The 21,879-nt window shown below is 35.6% G+C and overlaps 1 protein-coding gene across 5 annotated transcripts in view; it reads left to right on the top strand.

Annotated features, from left to right (window-relative positions):
* Pcdh9 (protocadherin 9) overlaps positions 1-21,879 on the top strand; it is a 1,035,266-nt gene that overhangs the window by 681,340 nt on the left and 332,047 nt on the right. The window lies entirely within an intron of this gene.

Raw genomic sequence — 21,879 nt, 5'->3', positions numbered from 1 at the left:
CCTCCCCCTACTAGAGCCCTTATACTCTGATATCCCTGCTTCTGTCTTCTGTGTTGTTGGCACCCCCTGCCATTCCCCACTACTTGCCCTTCTGGTGAATCTAGTCAGCCTATCTAGAGGTCTTTGTTTTAGGAGGGTCAGCTGTTCCTCATCTAGCGGTAATCAGTTGTCAATATTCCTTTGGATAAGATTGGGGTCTGCTGTTCAATTTCCCAGTTCTATGCTGGGTTACTATCAGAGAATCCCTTTGTCCACCCTGGCCAACAACTCAAAAGAAGGTATCACCTTTCTGGCATTGTTACTTGTTATGTAGCCTTTAGCTATACATACGGACTCTTATGGAATTATATTGGCCCCTTTAATCTTTGGTTAAACTTTCCTTTTTAAGGCCATACAGTTTGACTAGATAAACCGATTTATTTTTACTCTTAAGGTCATTTGAGGATCTGTTCCTCAGGGGTCACATGGGCTTGGGAGGAGCTCCTGGCTCCTTTCTTTTACCAGTTCCACAAATATGAAGATAAGTCAAAGGTCCTGCTCGACCATGGTTGGCTTCACTTGGAGGCATGGAGGAACTATTTCCTCTTTGTTGAGCCTCCGCTTTATAGACTGGACACTGGTTCAAGTCCATCTGGTGGGGTCTGCTTGGCCTCCTTGATCAAGAGGACAAGTGACCACCACCATTATAGGATATTTTGAGAGATGCTCATAGTCCCCTGGAACTAGTTGACCTAGGAGGGCTAGGAGCAAAAAGTGTCCTTTATATCCCTCTGAGCAAATTATTATAGGCCTCAAAGTATGCCTGTTAAACACCTAAGAAGGTTATTTCCACCAGTTTGGTATTCTTAATTACTGTGTGTCATATAAATAAATCTTGGGCAAAGACCAGTTGTTCTCAGATAAGCCTTACCTAGACATATATTTTCTTGATCTGCTGTGTATAACTTGTCAGTAGGGTGTAGGAGTAATATGGTTCCCTCTGGTTTTCAAAACTAGCTAGGCATTGTTTAACATTTTAATACTCTTGGGATACCACCCTACAGTTGTGTTATAATTGAAAGAATATGTAAAAATAAGTTGCTTTATTCCAGGTACATCAGTAATACCTAAATTGTAAATATTAGTATAACTTTTAAAATAAATGTGCACATAGGCATTTTATTTATAAAGTGTACATGTTGGAACTTTTCAAGTAATTGTTTAAAAGATAGGACATATGCAGTATTTTATAAAATCAAGACAAAGATAGGTAACTACTAAAACTTTATTTCTGGTTTAGAGAAAAGAAAACATTTTTAAGTATGAAATGAAGAAGAAACATGGGACATCTTTCCCAAGCACTGGTTATTGCAGAATGTACAAGTCAACTTTGGTCCCTGTTCTTTGAACTTTTTGCAAAAATAATTTCATACAGTTTGATTTTAACTGGAAGAAAAATTTTCTGTTATTTCTACATTTCATACTATTGCCTGCATTAGAACCTGAAGCAATGTAGTTACATGAAATGTGTCTTACCAGCAGCTATGTTGAGTTGTATAGATTATATTCAAGAATAAAACTTCTTTAATCAGTTCTAAATAGAAGCATCAGAACTTTTATTCTGGATCTCATTCTCCAGTGAGCATAGAAATGAATGAAAAACATAAGATGTTTTTGAAAAAGGCATTCATAAATGTTCTGTGCACAAATTTTTATTTTATTCACAATTTCCACAGTTTAATATACATAAGCATAGTAAGTACATAATGTACATATATATACACATATATACATATATAAATACATATCTATGGTTTTGAGTGCAAAATAAAATAAAAAGTAATAACAGTAAAAAGCCGATGGGCAAAAATTGATTCATAAATGAGATGGTGGCATTCATCTCAACACTCTTATTGGAAACCTAAATCTCAGTAAATTTGTAGCCTAAGGATACAATGGGCTTAAAGGATTTCTGTCTCTGAAGAAAAATTAGAAGGCCTTTGAGGTAAGGTAAATGGAAAAGGTTGCTTGGGCAAATGCAGAGCTCTAGCACTATTAAATGTTAAGCACCATCAGGGGGTATCTCAGTCATTAACAAGAGTGGCATGTGGGAGATTGTTTCAAGCACAAGAAAAATTATAGATGGCAATGAGAAGGTGGCCCAATGCCATAGGGAAATTCTGTCAAGCAAAAAATGATTTTTTTACGAAGTTATTGTAAAGAAAAGTGAAGAGATTATGGTCAGCTTTCCCCTTCCTTTGCCCTGTGTTTCAGAATATCAGCTAGAAATGCAATGTAAGAAAGGGGTACAGAGATGTACCTCAGAAATAGTGAATCATTCAGCTGCAGTCAACCAAAACAAAAGGACCACTTAAAGAGCAGAGATTCAAGACACAGTGGGCCTTAACAGGGATGACCGAGTGTATGGGTCCCAGTGGGGGGCTACGGGACAGTGCTGGTGGGGATGGGATATAAAGACAATTAAGATTGTTGGAGATGCTCTGTATGAAATACATAAAAATTAATAAAAACAAATTAGCAACAACAACAACATAAAAGAATCCATGAAATCCCTGAACGCCTGCAGTGTGGCATTCTGTTTGACTGGAATTTTGTTCAGTGGGTGTTGAAAGCTAGCTTTGTAGAAAATGCTGATTTTATAATGTCTAAGATGTTTCCACTGCAACTTAACTTCCTGTGTTTCACTGAAACATTCTTCCCAAAAGGACTTTACCCAGAAATTTTTAGAAAGACCATTAGAAGGCTGAACACCACATATGTACACAGAATACTGTAGTTCCTGACAGCTACTGTCTCTCACAGTACCAGAACACCCATCTGCCAATTCTGAGAAATACGTTGGGATTTATAGCTCTGAAAGAAGACATCGATGTTCTCCCAGCTGGAAGTGTGTAGTGATAACAGCAGAAGCATCAATTCCCGGGCACCAAGGCAGGCTTCCCTTTCCAGTGCTAACACAACATTGCCTTCAGATTTTTCTCTAAGGATTGGTTTAAAAGATATTAGCCAATAAAAGTGATTTCTAGGAAAGTTTTAAATTTAATAAGATCCTCTTTTCATGATATGTTTGTGCTTTTGATTATATAGGAATTCCTGTTGATTTGTGCTATCCTCTAAAGTATATGCACTCATTTTACTTTTATGACTTTCTTTGAAGAAGCGTTACTGATCTTGTAAGAAAAGTAATGTTTTGGTGGGGATGGATTGTTCTTTTCTATTTTGTAAGTAGAGTCTCATGTAGCTCAGGCTGACCTCAACCTCACTGAGGGGGAGGATGCATGACTTCTAATCCTCCTGCATCTATCTCTCAAGTGCTGCTATTACATATGTGATCTATACTTCCAGCTTGGAGAACTGGCGACTTTTATAATTCTGTCAGTAAAAGTTTGTTTACTGGGGTCAGCGATATGGCTTGATGGATAAAGACAATTTTCCCACATGGTGGAAGGAGAGAGCTAACTCTTGCAAGTTGACTCTGACCTCCAACAAACTCTGTGACATGTATTCCCCAACACACACACACACACACACACACACACACACACACAAATAAATGAAATGCAAAACAAAATTTAAACATTACTTTCTTCTGTTTGAGTATGTGTTATATGCATGAGTGTATATGCATGTGAGGATGCACTGCATGAAAATATGAAGGACAACAGTTGACCTCAGATGTTGTCCCCAATCACTCTACCTCAGGTTCTTACTGAATCTGTTTTGGTTAGTCTGGCTGACCAGTATTTCCCCAGGAACTGCATGTCTTTGAGTTGTACTCTTCCCAAGCATTGTGATTACAAATGATCTCACCAAGCTGTTTTGTAAGTGGGTGCTGGTGATCAGAAATCAGGTCCTCATGCTTGCACAGCAAACACTTTACCCACAGAATCATCTCCCTAGCCCTAGGTCATGTGCTTTCAAAACATAGACACATATTGATACCTTAAGATGACATTTCATTTTGATTTACTTTATAAAGTTTATATTGCCCACAAACTTCTATTTTTAAGTTTTCTACATAACAATTCTAGATATCTGCATATTTTGTAATCATTTTGTAATATATTTCTTTTCTAAAAAAGGTATTTATTTTTCATTTTATGTGTATGAGTGTTATGCATGTATATAAGTGCTCTCATGTCATGCAGTGCCTGCAGAGGACAGAAGAGGAGTTGAATCTCCTGGAACTGAGTTATGGACGTCTTTTAGCCACCATGTAAGTGCTGTGATTCAAATCCATGTCTTCTAAAAGAGCAGCCAGTGCTCTTAACCACTGAGCCATCTCTCCATCCCCTAGATTTCTTTTAATGCCAAAATATTTTATAGTTCCTGACATCAAATGTAACCTACAGTTAATTACATCAAAGAATCAAAGTGTGCGATATTACTGCTTGGGTCAATATTATGTAAGCACATGTTACAAGAAGTTGCTTGCAAAATGTTTTTGCACAGGGACGTGCTTTGTTTTGTTGCTGGAAATTCTGAGACTTCTATACCAAGAAAGCTGAGTTATCCTGAGGAAGAGTGACTAAATCTTTCTAGTACAGCTGCTGAACCAACAGTCCAACTGATATGTGTTTAGATTTGATTTCCATAGAAATTCATTCATATGCATTTTGATTTCATAGTGATTTCTTGCTTCTAAAAGTCATTGGGTAGATTAGATATTAAAATCATTTTAAATAAGGTATTTGTAATTTAATCTTAAAATGTAAACCAGAACATTTGCTTGTGTGTATCCATGTGCTGCGTATTGTTACCTTTTCACTCTAGTAATTTTCCATTGTTTAAAATATGTTGTCATTTACCTGCCTAGGCTCTAATCTGCCATTATCCTGGTGTTCCTACTATTTTTAGTTCATTGGTGATTATCTGTCTCTGTCTTTATTGAAGTGTCTGATAAAGGCATCAGGGCATTATCTACCATGTGGCTAACGGGTGCACTGACATTGGTGAATGTTTTCTCTTGCTACTAACTCATCAGTAGCATTTTAAAATAAGAGGTCTGTGTTTGATGTAATTGTGAATGGAGCAACATCTATCATAGAGGTACTGTGTGTTAACCTAACAGCTCTGACCCAAGATAAATGACTCATTTAATGAGCTCAGTTTGAAATGCAGAGGCTGACCACAAAAGAGAGAGAAGATCCTGTTTAGTCCCCTTGTCTGAGGTCAAAGCTGAAACTCAGTTTGTTGGTCACATATTCATGTTCCAAGATCAGTTGTTCACCTCTGCAAACCACAATAGTTCAATATTATTGTTAGTCATTTAAAAGGAAAAAGGCTACTGGCATCACAGGCCAATTCCTTAGCTCTCTAACAATACAGATGAGGTCACCAACAAGGCCACTTCCTGGTGTCAGTATCATCACCTCTTTATTTTTGTGGAAGTGCAATTTATTTTATAACATGAAATAATGAATAGAAGGGATTATTAAGTTATCTGATTTCTGAAATATCTTTTTTATTCTATTAGTTTTTCCTTTTAGACAAAGTCTCTGTAGCCCGACCTGAAACTGTGTAGTCTAGGTTGTCCTCGAATTCAGGGCAATTCTCCTGCCTTAGCCTCCCATGTTTTGAGATAACAGACATGAGACACCATACCTGGCACTTTATAAGTTGTTAAGTGAAAAGATAAAATATTATTCGTGCAATTTTTTTACTTCAAAATTTAGATTGATAAGGATTAATGAAACTGTGGATCAGAGTTAAGGAAGTTCAGTGAGGAGTGCAGAGGCAAGTATCTATAATATGTATAGACTGGAAAACATTCCATGCATAGTTAAATTAATTGTAATTGGTTGTATTTTGTACCTATACTCAGGATAGTAAAGAAACTATAGATGTTTAATGACTACCTGGTGTATTTAAAATTCTCTCTTATAATCAAAACTATTTCCTGCCAGGACAGTTTTCTTTTCTTATGTATCTCCAAAGGGAGGTGACATCCTGTCATTAAAAAAGACACATATATTTAATAAAGTAAGAAAATATGTAAGTTATCTGCCAACAGACTCTTCTTTATTATTCACGATTTTATACCACATGGGTGTCTACATAATTTCATAGGTATATAATATTTATTGAACTCTCAATTAGCAGTCCCAAATTCCAGTCTCAAAAATTAGTAATTCTAACCCTACATTTTATCCCTACCAATCTTTAATTCTAATACCACATTCTTACTTCTAGTTTTGAAATTAAAGACTCATAGTACTTTTTAAAAGTAGGCCCTAATACTTTTAGCACACAAACCAACTCTATAGGACATGCTCATACTTCATTTCTTTCTTTAAACAAGTTTTTTATTATATTTATTTTATGTGTATGTGTGTATTGCCTGCATGTATGTGAGTGCACCTGTGTCGTGCAATGCTGCGGAGGTCAAAAGAGGGCTTCAGAGTTTTCTGGAACTGGAGTTAAAGATGGTTCATAGCCTCCATGTGGGTACTGGGAATCAAACCTGGGTTCTCTTTAAGAAGAGTCAGTGCTCTTAATTGCGAGCCATCTCTCCAGAACCTTCATTTCTTTCTTTATCAATTACCATAGTTTGGGTGTATTTGGAGTTAAGGAGGTAGTTTGAGGTTCAATTAATAACTGGGAGCATCTTTTGATAAGATGAAAATTATGAAAAATATTCAGCATTTTCCTGTGAAGTTATGGAAGATTTGGGGAAATATGAAATATAGGGTTTGAAATACATATTATAAAGCAGCAAAATAAATTACTTCAATCTACAGTAACTGAAATTAAAATGGGTGTGTCATTTAAAGATTATATGATGATAGTTTGTAGTTCTCAACTTTGCCAAGCATTTTGGTAACTTTGAGAAACAAGCAAGCAAAATGGATACATGTGGGTTGTTTGAAACAGTAATACTTTTGTATAATCTTACATTAGTGGGAGTTCATGAGAATCAAATATTCATAATCAGTTCACACTAGAAAATGTCCACGAGAGTATATATTTTATTAGGAATGTTCTGAGATGTTACACTTTGAGCTAATATGTTGTAATGTGGTTTAATAAGGTGAAAATTTTAAGATGGTTCATTAGGTGAAATTATTTCTTTTCCTTGACCCCAGCTTTCTAGTTGATTTTTTTAAAAATCAGGATAATCAATGAATGAATTCTAAGGAAGATTTTTTTTTCTAGTTACTACCAAACAACTGAATGAAGTCAAATACAGAATACGACTTTACCAGGTGCTCAGATAGTATGTGAAATTATTTTTAAAATATTCTTGTAAAATGTAAGTTATGGATTTTTACACAAGACTTAACATATACATAATCAGGACAGGTCAAATTATGCTTAACTCTAGATTATGACAGTAGCACACACTGTATTCTGTGTACTAAATTGCAATTAAGTAAAATGTAAATGACACTACTTCTCTTGCTCATCATTTCAAATAACTGTAGTAGTTAGCAAGTTTTTGCTAATACTCTATCCTTTGACCAATAAGTGAAGTAAATAAAAAATATTATTACTAAAATATTGGAAAAAATATTCCTGTTTATGAATAAAAGTTTTAAAATTTGCTACATGTTCAAAATGTGAAATGATTAGATGAGATAATTATCATTTCTTTCTCCTCAAATATTTTCATTTCTATTGCTGTGAGTCGTCAAACTCTTCACCTCCTGTTTTGGTAAATATATGGTCAGTGGTTGTGTACTGAAAACTTCCTGTGCTTCCATGCAACTCCTGTGTCTGTTGTGGTAGTCCTTATCTAACTTTTTTCTTTTCCCCTTTCTGCCTTTTTTGTCTTTCAATGTTCTCTATATTTTTCTGCTATTTTTTTATGATTTACTTTTTAGCTTTCAGTATTAGTGATAACATGCAGAATTTGTCTCTGTGTATCTGGCTTACTTCACTTAGCGAAGGTTCCTCTGGTTCCACCCATGTTGCAACAAATGATAATATTTCATTCTTTGTGTAGTGAATATTATTCCACTGTGGGTATACACTGTTTTCAAACTTCATTCCTCTCTAGGGAGACATGCTGATGTAATTGCCTTGGCTATTGTGAATAGTGATTTCATAAGTCACTGTGTGGAGGTCTACTGATCTCATTTCCTTATATTCCTAGTGTCAGGATATGAGTTCCTCTTTTTCTGTAGCCACATCAACATTTGTATTTTCTTCCTGATGATTAATCATGTTAACATCTTGTGTAAATATATAACTGTTTTCTTTCTTTCTTTTTTGACTAAGATCCAGTGTGATATTTGTTGGCCACTTGTATAACTGCATTTGAGAAGTGTTGATTTAGAACATTTTGCAAATTTTAAATCAGGTTATTCAGGTTTATTTATTTAATTTAGTATTGAAATGTTTGAATTTATTTAATATTCTGGATAACTGTGATGGTTTGAATGAAAATGTCCCTCATAGGCTCCAAGTATTTGGAAATTTTGTCCCCAGATAATGGCGCTGTTTTGGGAGGTTTTAGAACGTGTGGTTATCCGGGAGGAAGCACGTCACTGGGGGCAGGCTTAAAGAATTCTTAAGCCTTGCTGGATCTCCAGTTGTTCTCTTGCTTCCTGTGCCTGGTGATGATGTGAGAGCTTCACTTCAGCTGCTCCTTTGCTCCAGCCACCTCCAGCCACCATGCCTCCCTGCCATGGCGGACTGTAATTCCCCTGGAACCGTAAGCTCAAATAAACTCTTCCTTCTATAAATTGCTTTGGTCAGTGTTTCTATCACAGCAACAGAAAAGTGACTAATACAATAACCTCTTGTTATATGAATAGTTTCTAAACATTTTTACCCATCCTGTGAGCTATCTCTTGATTCATTTCTTTTTTTCTTAGCTGTGTAGAAAGTTACTTGTTTGACATGATTCCATTTGTTCAGTTTTTCTTTTATGATTTTTAGTTTTATTCAGAGTTTTGCCTATTGCTATATTCTGAAGAGTTTTCTCAAGCTCACTTTTAGTATTTTCATATTTTCATGTGATAAATTTTGGTCACTGACACATTGTTTCTTTTTGTTTGTACAATGGGTGAGACGGTACTTCTTTCTCCTACATTATTACATCACCACTTCCCCAAATATTCTCTATTCTCATGTTCTCAGATCTTTGTGGAAACAGTTTACAGCTGACTGGAAATAAATAACTTCTAGATTTTCCTACCATTTCCTTTGGTCTGTATGTTCTTTTGCCAATACACATTAATTTTATTAAAGTAAATATTGAAATTCTGTTTATTAGAAACTTTTGTTAAATAAGTAGATTTATGTGACTTTTGTCCCACAAACAAAATACAAGTTGATAATAATGTTAAAATACTTTAATAAATGAATCATTTCACTGTCTATCCCCTAACACTATACTATAACTTTCAAATATCTGAAAAAGTTCTATCAGAAGGAAAACAAATGATAGAGTGTACAGAATGCAATTTTTACAGTTTATGATTTGAGTACCTTACTATCTATTATGACAAGTATCTGGTTACTTTTACTGTTGCTGTGATAAACGCAACTTGGGGAGTAAAAGGTTTATTTCGTCTTACTTTTCCAAGTCAGAATACATCACTGAGGGAAGTAAGGGCAGGAACTCAAGCAGGAACCAAGGCAGGAATTATGGAGGAATGCTTTCTAGTGACTTGCTCCCCTTATTGCTCAGCTAGCTTTCTTATAAAGCTCAGGCCAACCTGCTTGGTGATCATACCACTTGCTGTGGGCTGGGCACTTCTGCATAAATTAGCAATTAACAACATGCCTCACAGATATAGCCTCAAGCTGATCTCATCAAGAAAATCCTTCAGTTGAGGCTCCCTCTTCTTAGGTGACTCTAATTTTGTGTCAGGTTGACAGCTGAAGCTAACTATGACAAGTATATAAATTGTATCCTGTCTTCTCAAGACATCACCCAGAATGCCTTCATGGGACATAGGATTCCCATTGACTTTCCAGAGGAACATTTAAATTCATGACTGAAAGAACATGTGCTGTGAAATGGATCAGGTGATCTTATAGTCCCTTTGCATGTGAGTATTTATTATGCTGACTAGATGAAGTACATTTTTGAGGACCTACATAGAGAGACTGGTGGATAGTGTAAGATTATTATGTAGCTCTCTGAAGCACAGCTTCAAATGGTAGGCTTTTAAACCTAAAAGAGACAGGAGACACAATAAGACACACTGAGCTGCTTTTCACAGCAGCACCTGGCCTGCTTCACTTCTTGGGCACATATGGACTATAATTCAGTTTCTGTAAATGAAATAGAAATCTTTGTAGGAAATCTTATAGCAATTAAATGATTCTTCTGCTTTGAAGAAAGCTTTTCTTTTTGAGAATTGGGTAATGTACTTCATTTTACCCATCTTATATGTGCACGCCTCCTTCTAGTGTTAGCTTGTCCTTGTGAAGTATAGGGATAAATGCTGTCCTTGAAAGCATCTCAATAATGTCTTCTCTGGGAAATTCACTTTCATCATGAATCTTCTTTGAAATAGACAAGCGATAACAGATGGTGTGTTTAATGTTAATCTTATTATTCACCACCAATAAGGCAAAACCCCCTTCATATCACAAAATACATTCTAGTTTAATGATCATGGTATCTCGATGCTTACTTAAGTCCATTCATGAAATGATAATGATTTGCCAGTGATAATAAAGTGTTAAAACTTTATTATAGATTTTGAAATTTGTTCTGGAAATCTAAAGTATTTTTCAGACATAATCTATTTACAATGCTTTGCTCTCTGAAATTCAAAAATGTCAGTTACATGGTTTCTTTAGGAAGCAAATTTTAAGCATTGCTCATTTTATGGTAAAAATTTGCAACTGTGACAGCGTTTTCTAAAACTGAAGTAAAGATCTAGAGTTTTATAGATGTAGGGTGTCTATGGCAATAGAGTGTGTTGATACGACAGCCTGTAGATTAGTCAGTGATCAAAATGTAGGCACAACTCCTGTCAGTGTGACAAAAACTCGTTTTGTAATGCTCTTTCTTTTCTATTTCCATATTCTGTTCTGAGCCTTCTCAGTTATTTTCATTATCAGTTATGGTTTATGGGAGAAAAATTTCAACATCCACAAAATAGTTGTTCATTAATTATTGCATTTAAACAGGCGGGATATGGCTTAATTACAATTAGAAGAAATCATTTACACAGGACATGTCTGTGAATGTAATATGTTCATGAAGTTTGGTAATAATCACCACATTCAAGGTTAGCACAGTTTTATCATCCTAGAAAGAAATCCATACCCATTAGTAAACAATTCCCAGCTCTATCACCACCGTGTCTGCCTTAGTATTTGACAATACTTAGTGCTTCCTGCAAGGTTTAATGACCTTTTCCACACATGCACCATGGCAATAACAGACACATACTTGTTTAGCAAAGATTTATTCAATATCTGTCAGGTACCAGACAGAATAACAGGTACTATATACAGCACAATGAGAAGACACCATTCCTAAAACTACAGCAGGCTAATAAGAAAATTATTTTATAGGAAATATAGATATGTACATCAATAATTTTTAGAAAAATGAGAAAAATCATTTAAACCAGATGTGCCAAATTGACACAAATTTTAAATTTAAAATGTATATTTGATTAATTATATAAATTGTAAGGAAAATGTAAATTTGACACAAGGATGCTATAAAATTATCTTTTAATTAAAATGTTTATTTAATCCAACACCCAATTGATTTATTATTTTAGGCTTGAATCTGGAGTTTTGGGGATGTATGAACCTTATTGGTCCTAGAAACTTAAGAGCTCAAAGGTACATTTTAAAGAAAGGTATCTGAGCATCCGTAAAAAATATTTGAGGACTCTTTGGAGATTTCTTTCTCTTACATAATACGAAAGCACACAAGTTTGTCAGACAGATCTGAAATTGAATTTTACCCTTGCTACTTTTCCTTTCTTCTTACCTTTAAATTTTTTTCCAACCTCAGGTATCTGAGTTTGAACTGTGTGCCAGGCGTGATGCTAGTTTATTTATGCAATCATGGTGCTTCGAACGATTTTTATTAGGGTTATGTAAAGAAATTAGTACAGAGGAAGTGATTATTGTCCCCCCTTTTTAAGCATTTTTATTGTGACAGCAATTTTAATTGTTTCTTTCTACCTCCTCTCTTCCTCACTACACCATGATATCAAATACCTATGTTCACAAAGGTTTTTCTACATAGAAGAAACATTTTCCTCTACTGTAATATGTTGTTTAAAAAAGTTATTTTCACACCCTTGATTTTAACCTTGACAAATTAATATAGTAATATATTGTTTAGTGATGATTTTACATGGTTTATCCTTGTGGTAATATTTTTCAGTTTGAAGTTTAGCATTTTGGCTGCTGATATACTTCAGTGTATTTGTATGAAGTCATTTTATGTAGTAGATTTTATGATCTCCATTATGGAATACTTATTTTGATTTATATATTTACATTTTAGTCTTGGCTAATGGCTACTGCAGAACTAAGCTAATAGGAGCATCAATTTCAGGAGAAAGACTTCCCTATTTATTATGCATGCCAAAACTACAGACAAAACAATTAAGAATTCATGTACATGTAGAATGGGGGCTTCCATTAAATATGCCACTTCTATAGTTATTGAAATATGGGAGAGATAGTATGTTTTAAAGGTCCTAACCACTACTGGGTTATCTGTAATTCAATGTCCTTAGGGAAACAAAAACTCCTATTTAAGGTGGAAACTAAAGATGGAATTAAAGTTTATCTTGCCTTGTAGAGCTAGGAAAACAGTATTCAAATCTACAGAAATTAGAAAAGAGCATACAGAAGACAGAAAACTCAGGAGGAAGAAAAAAAGATGGCCATTGGCCATAAACAGTTTCTCCAATGATTACAGAACTAATTGTTATATCAGATTATGAGTCAGTATTTTATTGCTATTGTTTTAGTGTTGTTGACAAAGACGAGATAGTTCAAGTAACAATCAAAGGCTAAATTTCCTTTTTTTTGTATTTAACTCATTCAGTACTGGAGACTTCTGCATAAATCTAGTTTGAGGTTTGGATTTTATTCTTATAACATATGTTCACCTGAGATTAAAGCATTTGAGAGAAATTTCAGGAGTTGTGTTCACAAGCAAACTTTCAATTATTCAGTTCCAATTTGTTATAACCTATGGAGAGATAGGAATTAACTAGGTCCTGTAGTGGGCATACTACAACTATTTTGTCCCCTCAGCTACCCTGTGGAGTGAGGAGTTATTATTTTAACACTTAAAATAAAAAAATATTACCTCACTAAATGTATGCAGTATGTCCAAAATCAGACAAGCAATCACATCTGATGAAATTCAGCTCTCAGTTTTGATGTCTCCTTACAGCTGTCTCCCTGACTAGACAAAATCACACTCAGGAAAATAATGTGGGCCTATCTGGAATGTTTGTGTAGATTCTAAAGGGCATTCTAAAAAGTTGTTTAAAAGAGTTGTCTGAATTTGCATAAACATCAGTAACATTTGCTCTTTATTCACCTCAGTTAACTTTGTCATATTACTAAAGCAAAAAAAAATTACTTATAATATCAAATTTTAATTCTTATTTTCCCTGGATAGATACATGGTATAATTAATTCAGACACAAATACTAGATTTAGAATTTATCTAATTGCCTATTGTGATGAGAAAAACATGCCACCAATTTATGATCACTGTCCTCACACATTTCTCTGGGTATCAGCACTTTAACAGTAGTAAGTCTCTGGTGGAAGTTTATAGGCTGAGCCTAGAGTTGTGTGTCCTATTTTTCAGCTTTTCATGCATCTGTCACTTTCTAGGTTTCAGCCAAGTTTGCTGAGCATCAGAATCCTCAGTCAACAAAGTACTAAAATCCATAACTCCGAAAAGCCTGTTTTAACCAATAACAAATGCTCTTCAACTCAAGCAGAACTGCAAAACATAAGAAAATATGAAAGCTAACCCATATCAGTGAAACTGGCAGTTTCTATTTCAATTTATTTGGTAATATAAAAGCAGTAGAAAAATAGTTATGAACTATACATTTTATGTACTATATTTCATGGATACAAACTATGGACAATCACAAATCCCTTATAATAGGTGACAGGACATACTAGATTTTGTCGATATAAATATTTTATGTTCTGTTTAATTAATACATTATTAACAAATGATGAATGATAACATTTTGTACATTTAATGTACTATATTCATTTGTTATTGCCCTGTATCACTGGCAAAACTATTGACAATAATTTTGTTTAGTTGAAACAGCTGCAAATATTTTTAAAAGTATTTTAATTTATGTAAGTGAAGGTAGATTTAGTGAGAAAATTTTATAATTCCATTGTCATGAACTGCTTTTATCCTGGCACTTATGAAAAAATCCTACTGTGTGGATTGGAAAAGTCTTTGCCTGAATACATATTTTTTTAAGTAGAGTCTCCCTGTAACCCTGTCTGGTCTGGAACTTGTAATGTAGATCACGCTGGCCTTAATCTCATAGAAATTCACCTGCCTCTGCCTCCCAAGTTCTGGAATTAACGACATAGACCATGCCCAGCTTTGGACACATAATTTACTAATGAATTATGCTTGCTTTTGTTTTAATTACTCATAGAAGCTATTTCTTATCCACATAGTAAAGTATGGCATCTAGCTTCCCCCCCCCCACAGGTTCTTTTAGGCTTTCATTCCACGCAAGAATAGAGTATTGAAAAGGAGTGAGATTGTGGCTAAATAATTGATGTCCCTTTTTGGATTTCCTTATGAGTATGCTCTCATAATAGCATAAATTCCTCTGATTTATGTTTCAGAGTTTAACTGGTCAATACAAAACAGGTTACTTTGCAGTTATAGGGTGGACTATGTTATGCCAAATAAAAAAGAAACATTGGTAACAGGAAGGGAATGTCTCATTAGTAGTTTCTTATTTAATGATCTACCAGGGTTAAGGCTCTGTGGATGCTCTCTTTAACAATCTCAAATGAGATTCCTCTAGAGGCTTTAGAATAGCTGTAATAGTTTGATCTTCGATGCTTAATTTGCCTGTTACATTTATAGATATTATATAAAGAATTATATGACTATATAGGTCTGTATGCATAAAAATGTCTATAAATAACATATAGTCAAGGCTAGAAATGGCTCAGCAGTTAAGAGCCCTGTCTGCTTTTGCAAAGGACCCAGAGTCGATTTTCAGTACCCACATGGCAGCTAACAACTGTCTGTAACTCCAGTTCCAGAGGAATTTGATGCTCTCTTCTGACCTATACTGGCTTTGCATGACATGGGTACACCTAACTACATGCAGGCAATACAGTCATAAAATCAAAAAGGAAAATAGTAAAACATAATCAGTACAGTTTTGTCAATATAATTAATATTTTTGGGTTACATATTAATAAAACTCCAAACATCAATAATGTGTTTATCTTTTAATACTTTACTTAAATGAACAAAATACTTTTTAACCTCATGTTGATTATAAAATTAAAGAGTACCTTCTCTGGATTGTAGAAATATTTTGACTTCACTTCACTTGCCCCCCAATCTCCATTGTGATATTTTGTTATTATTTCTCTTTTTAAAATTAGTTTAATCTAAAATGTTTAACTCGCAAATTTTAATCTGATGACTTTTCTGTACAATGCCTGCATGCTAATTTTACTTCGAAAGCACATTATCAATGTTTTTGAGTAGCTTACAGCTATAATATTGAGCTGGGGGAAATAAAAGATTCCCTTTTAGGACTGGTTCAGTAAAAGGAAGTAGTTGTATTTGCATATTTTAAATGTACTTATTGTGTTTGTATATGTTTGCATGTTGTGTGCTTTTGTGTGTGTGTGTGTGTGTGTGTGTGTGAGGGTGTATGGGTGTGTACAAACACATGGTGGGGATGAACTCACTTGTGTGAGTGACTGCAGGGAGCATAGTTTGATGTCAAATATCTTCTTCAATGCGTTTTCCTCTTTATTTTATGAGACAGAGACTCTTACTTAACCTAGAGTTCTTGATTTCAGCTAAACTGTTTGAGTAGTGAATTCCCAATAGCCACCTGTCTCTGCACTGTCCCCAGCCCAGGGATTATAGGAATATGGCTAATTTTTTCCTAATTTTTTCAACATTTTTTTTGGAAAATCTGAAGAAAGATCTTTGTGCTTGCACAGAAAGGACTTTACCCACTCTTCTGGACAGCTTCCGTTGCCTAGCTGACACTCCTGGGAAGAAGGAACCTCCAATGAGGAATTTTCTCTTTTCTGTTGGCCTGTGTCAATGTTTACAATGTAGTTTACTGATTTTTTTCAAAGATGTGGGAGGGACCAACCCACTGTGGGTGCTGTCGTTCCTGAGCAGTTGGTCCTGGGGTATAGAAGAAAACAGGCTAAGGACAGACCAGAGGATCAAGTCAGTGAGTAACATTCTTCCATAGTCTCTGCTTCATCTCCTATCTTCAGATTCCAGGCTTTAGTTCCTGTCCTCATGTCCTTCAGTGATGGATCAGGAGCTGGGAGTTGTAAGCTGAAATAAACCATTTTCTTCCCAAGTTTCATTTGAGTCAGTGTTTTGTCACAGCAATAGAGAAGCAAATTGAGATAGAAATTGGTTCCTGGAACACTGAGTACTGCCATGTTGTTTTTGGAGTATTGTGGGAAGATTGAGAATTTTGATCTGGAGAGGTTAGTGAGGTTTTCTGTGAAAACTTGGAGAAATGATGATGGTGGAGGCCTGACTTGAAGTTTTACAGAGACATTTGAGGATCCTTCAATGACTCTATTTAGGCCATTTCTTTGAAATATTTTGGATTAAGATTGTGAAGAAATGAAACTTTTTGTGCTTTGCTCAAACAATCCATGCTGATTAGCTGTGGCTGAAAAATCAACTGTCCTAGTAAGATACCAGAATTATTCAAGTGAAATTTTCTGGGAAATTTTTCCTTCCGTTCAGCACACAGAAGCAATGGTGCAGAAGTGTCCACGGCCATTGATGAGGCACAATCTCAATTGCAGCGAAGAGCTTGGGACATAGTAGAGATGTCAGGACTGTATGGATGACCACCTAGGACACTGACAGGTGTGGTGTGGAGCTGGCCTGAGTTTATGGGAGATGCAGATGACATAACTAGAGAAGTGGGTCTGTCCAAGCCTTCTGTAGCCCAGAAGATCATGATTGAATCCCTACATGTTAGGTATTGTGCTACATTGTTGGACATTGGTTTTGCTAAAATGTGCCACCTCTTCCCTTTTGAAATAATTTAAAAGTATTTAAATTACTTTTGGTTTTAAAGGAGCCTACAGATAAGATACTTTAGATCTTTAAAGTGAGATTGAAGTTTTTTATGTATTTTATTTATTTTTATTTTATGTGTATGGGTGTATTGCTTGCATTTAGGTAAGTGCAGGCATGTTGTGCAAAGCCTGGGGAGGACAGAAGAGGCTTTCAGATCCCCTGGAACTGGAGTTACAGTCAGTTGTTAGCTGCCATGTGGGTGCTGGGGTTCGAACCTGGGTCTTCTGCAAGAAAAGTCAGTGTTCTTAACTGCTGAGCCATCTCTCCAGCCCCGAGACATTGGACTTTAAAATTATTAGATATTTTGAAGGCTGTGGGAGATTCAAAGTTGCATGATGTTTTATATTATGTTATCATTAGCATGAGATCTTGGTGACAAGAAACAGAAAGGCTATGATTTAGTAGTGATGTGTTTATGTGACAAGTTGACAGTGGGTAAATTGTGCCAGATGGCTTCAGTTGTTCATGTGACATACCTGGGATGAGAGAACTTCAGTTGGAGAACTTTCTCTATCAAACAGAACAATGGTCATAACTGCAAGGTATTTTCTTAATTTTTGAGTGATGTAGGAATGATCATTACTGTACATGCTGCCACTCCCAGACAAGTTTCATTGAGTTGTGTAAGAAATCAGGCTGAGCACAGGCCAGAGGAGTAAGCTCATAAGCAGCAGCATTTTACCATGGTGGTTTCTGAGTCAACTCTGGTCTCCAGATTTCTAAATTGAATTCCTGCCCTGATTCCCTCAGTGATGCATTGTGACTTGGGAGTTGTAAACTGAAATAAACACTTTCCTCCCCAAGTTTCTTGCTGGTCAGTGTTTTATCACAGCAGTAGAGAAGGAAACTGAAACATCCACTGAGTCATCTCTCCATCCCCTTCATTGACATACCAGCTAGGTCATAAAAACTTAAACAAGTTTAATTTAAAAAGTTGTAAGATATTTTAAGAATGTATACATATGAAAGACACCTGTGTTATAGCACACACGCGTCCCCTCCTCACTCAGGAGGCTGATGCAAGAAGATTGTGCTTTAGACATCAGCCCAAGCATCATAGGATGTGCAAGACCAGACTGAGAAAAATTAATTAGACCCTGGCTCAAAAAACTATGAGCTGGAAATGTAGCACACGTTACAACATTTTCATGAACAATTTCAAAGTGTGATTACTAATGTTTCAGAACAAACAAAAACACCACAATAGTGGAAATGAGAAGTAACTGTTGAGGAAGGAGGGTAATATTAGGGAAAAAATAAAGACAGAAAAATGTTGATGGATGGGGAGGACAACTTACAGTAAGAAATGAGAGACAGCAAGCAGAGAGAGAAATGAAAGACATAGTTTAAAACTAAAAGAAGACAGTGTATTTAGAGCATACTCATTCAATAGAAAGGAGTAGGAAGGGGAGATCTTGCAGTGCCCTGTGAACATCCTCTTGCTTTTCAACATTATTCCACAAAGAGTTAAGAACTTTTGATAAATTTCAGTGTAAGTGCTAATGGCCCGAAATATGAGGAGGACTGTGTGAAGATAACAAACACACTGAGATTTCTTACTCAAGCAAGTGTGTGGATTATGGAATCATTAACTGGAGTGAGAACAATTAAAGATATGAAAATCACTTAGAAGAAATACAAAGGCATTTGTCTGTTTCATGAACCAATAGAACACTAATACTAAAAACCTAAATGTATTTTCTAAACAAACACTTGTCTATTGTTCCTGGGAAACTCTTGATTCCCTCTCTTAGGAACTTAGTCTCTGTTGAATCACTTGTGGATTTAGGAAAGTCCGATTTCAGGGAATGGTTAGAGGTAGAGCCTCACTGGATGTTGTAGATAAATGAAGATGACAGGATAGAAACAGAGTAATTGGCCTTTGTAAGACTTTGTTTGCAGAAAATAACTGAAAATAGTATATATAATATACTCCAATAAATAATTCCTAATGACAAATATGAAAATATATTTGAAAGACAAGGAAGAGGCTTGAAGTTTGAAAATAAGAAAGATATTTTGTTGCAAGGAAAGTACCTAGAGGGCCGGTGCTTTGGGATGAACAAGCCCCAAGATTAGAAAACAGATACTCTATTTAAAAAGAGAATATGAAAATAAAATATATTGATAGTTTGTATATTATCACCCAAGTTTATTCTCATCTGAAAACATCTATTTTCTCTAGATATTAGGGGATGAAATCATATGAATGAACAGAAAAATCTGACTTGGTAAAGAAAAGGGAGATGCAAGTATGATCATGAGAAAAGATGCAAATGAAAGATCTGAACACACAGAGAATAAGTGTCTGTGAGATTCCCAGCCCTAAGGGACTTGTCTACAATGGAACCTCTGCAACTCTGGCTCACAGAACCTAGTGGAACAATGTGGTATAGAGAATACTAATTTATTTCTCAACTCTCATCATGAAGCTTCAAGCAACAGGAGACAGTTACCAGAGAAGGCCACAACTGTGCCAATTGCAGAGAAAAAATGACTGCAGAGTATGTCCCTGAATAGATCTCATATTAAATGTCATTCACTCAGTGCTCAGGGATGATTGCTAAAGAAGGGAAAGAAAGATTGTAAGAGCCAAGGGTGGTGCATGACCACAAAAAAACAGAGTCTTCCAGGCTTCTGGGAACTTGCTCATATAACCCTATAGCAATTGTAAAAGCATGCACAATATACATGCAAACTCGATCAGACAAAAACAAGCATACAGTTGGGAAAATGGACAGGAGGCCTCAACCTTAGCTGAGGAACTATTGGCAGCTGATCATTGTTGGTAAGGGTGAGTTGATGCTCTTTAAGGGACAGGTGCTAGCTAGGCTCTCCAAGCTCCAGCTGAGGGATATCTGGGTACATAAACCTGACTTGACAGGTCTTAATGTGTATGGCAGAATGCATGGAATCCTGTGATCTGACTACAGAGGGAGTGCAGATAAGGTAGGAGTCTGAATATGATCGACATGTATAACATGCACAAAAATTCAATAGAAAAATATACATTGTAAAATAAATAAGTTGTTAGACAAATTGCCTATAGAGTAAGCAGAAAACCTGACTAGAGAATCTAAGTATTTACTATAAAGAAATACTGAGAATCCTTTTGAATATGGTGACCACATATACAAAGTTGAAACAACATAAAACAAAAGGTTTGAATCTTCTATTGAAATAGTTAGGTATTAGTGCAAGGACAAAGAGAAAGCAGAAAACTCAAGTTTGGCTTTTTTCAGAATGACAGGATCATTTAAACTGTTGACAGAGTGATGTTATAGGCAGAGCACATCATTTCAAAACTAAAATTAGAGGAAAGAAAAGAAAAGCTAAAGAGGACTGATAAAGAGGCAAATGGTAACACTGACTGAAGACTCAATTCAGTAAAAAAGGCAAGTGTATAAGGCATAGGATACATTTACACAGAAGCAAATTTATTGCGTGAATTTTTTCTGTACTATACATAAATCAGCAACAATAAAAAATGACTTTTTCCCACTAGTATTTTTTATTTCCTTTATTATTCCAAAGAGAGGCAATTTTTAACACATTTCTCAAGAAATACCTTGAAGTAGGTTACATATACATTGAAGTTTAAGTGGGAAAAATAGGAATATGAAATCAAAGACCAAAGGATTTATCAACTTGGGGTCAACTTTGGTGGAATAATGAAGGTTTCCATTAGCTCTGTCTTTTTCTTTTGAAAATCCGAACAAGTTTTTTTTGGCTTTCTAACAGAGCATAGACTGGGTGTTTATTTTCAGAAGAGTAGGCATCCCCCCACCCCCATTTACGGCTGCATTTGAAAGTCCACACTCAAATATAAATCCTGTGACAAAATGGCAAGAGAGGTGCTTCATAGCACCCTAATAATTACAATATTGTAATTCTGAAAACTACTTTACAGCTTATAATAAAGCATCGCCCTAAGATGAACTCAATGTTTAATAGACTCTAGTAATAAAAACATGAACTGGATACAGTGCATTTCTTCAAGTACCTTGCACAGGGCAAGGATAAAAACACATCTAGGATGATCATCGCAAATTACAGACAGGAGATGATGGTTGAATTGGGTTCTTTTTTTTTTACTTTACAGCACAACTTTTTTTTTTTTCATACAGAAAAATTCATTCCAAAGCAATTGACATTGAGACGTTTTCACATGCATTTCTAATCTCTATATACATGACTATCACTGGTCACAGTCGCCCACCTTCTGAGCTCCTCCGCATCTGAGCATGAATACAAACTCGTCAGATAGACAGACTTCCTCTCCCACTAGAGGCTCCATACTCTGCCATCCCTGTCACTGTCCACTGTGTTGTCAGCACCCTCATCCATTCCCCCCTGTCTGCCCTTCTGGTAAATCTAGTCAGCCAGAGGTCCCTGTTCCAGGAGGGTCAGCTGTTCCTCATCTACGGCAATCCATTGTCAGTATTCCTTTGGATAGAATTGGGGTCTGCTGTTCATTTTTCCTGTAGTATGTTGGGTTACTGTCTGGAAGAGCCTTTATCTATCCTAGCCAACAACTCGACTGAAGGTATCGCCTGTCTGGCTTTGTTGTTTGTCGAGTAACTTTTAGTTATGTATATGTATGCTCTTATGAT

Source organism: Nannospalax galili, unplaced genomic scaffold (genome assembly GCF_000622305.1).
Source record: "Nannospalax galili isolate Female #2095 unplaced genomic scaffold, S.galili_v1.0 scaffold176, whole genome shotgun sequence".
NCBI lineage: Eukaryota > Metazoa > Chordata > Mammalia > Rodentia > Spalacidae > Nannospalax > Nannospalax galili.
Note: the sequence above shows the minus strand (reverse complement) of the source record. Positions and strands in the feature narration are given on the sequence as shown.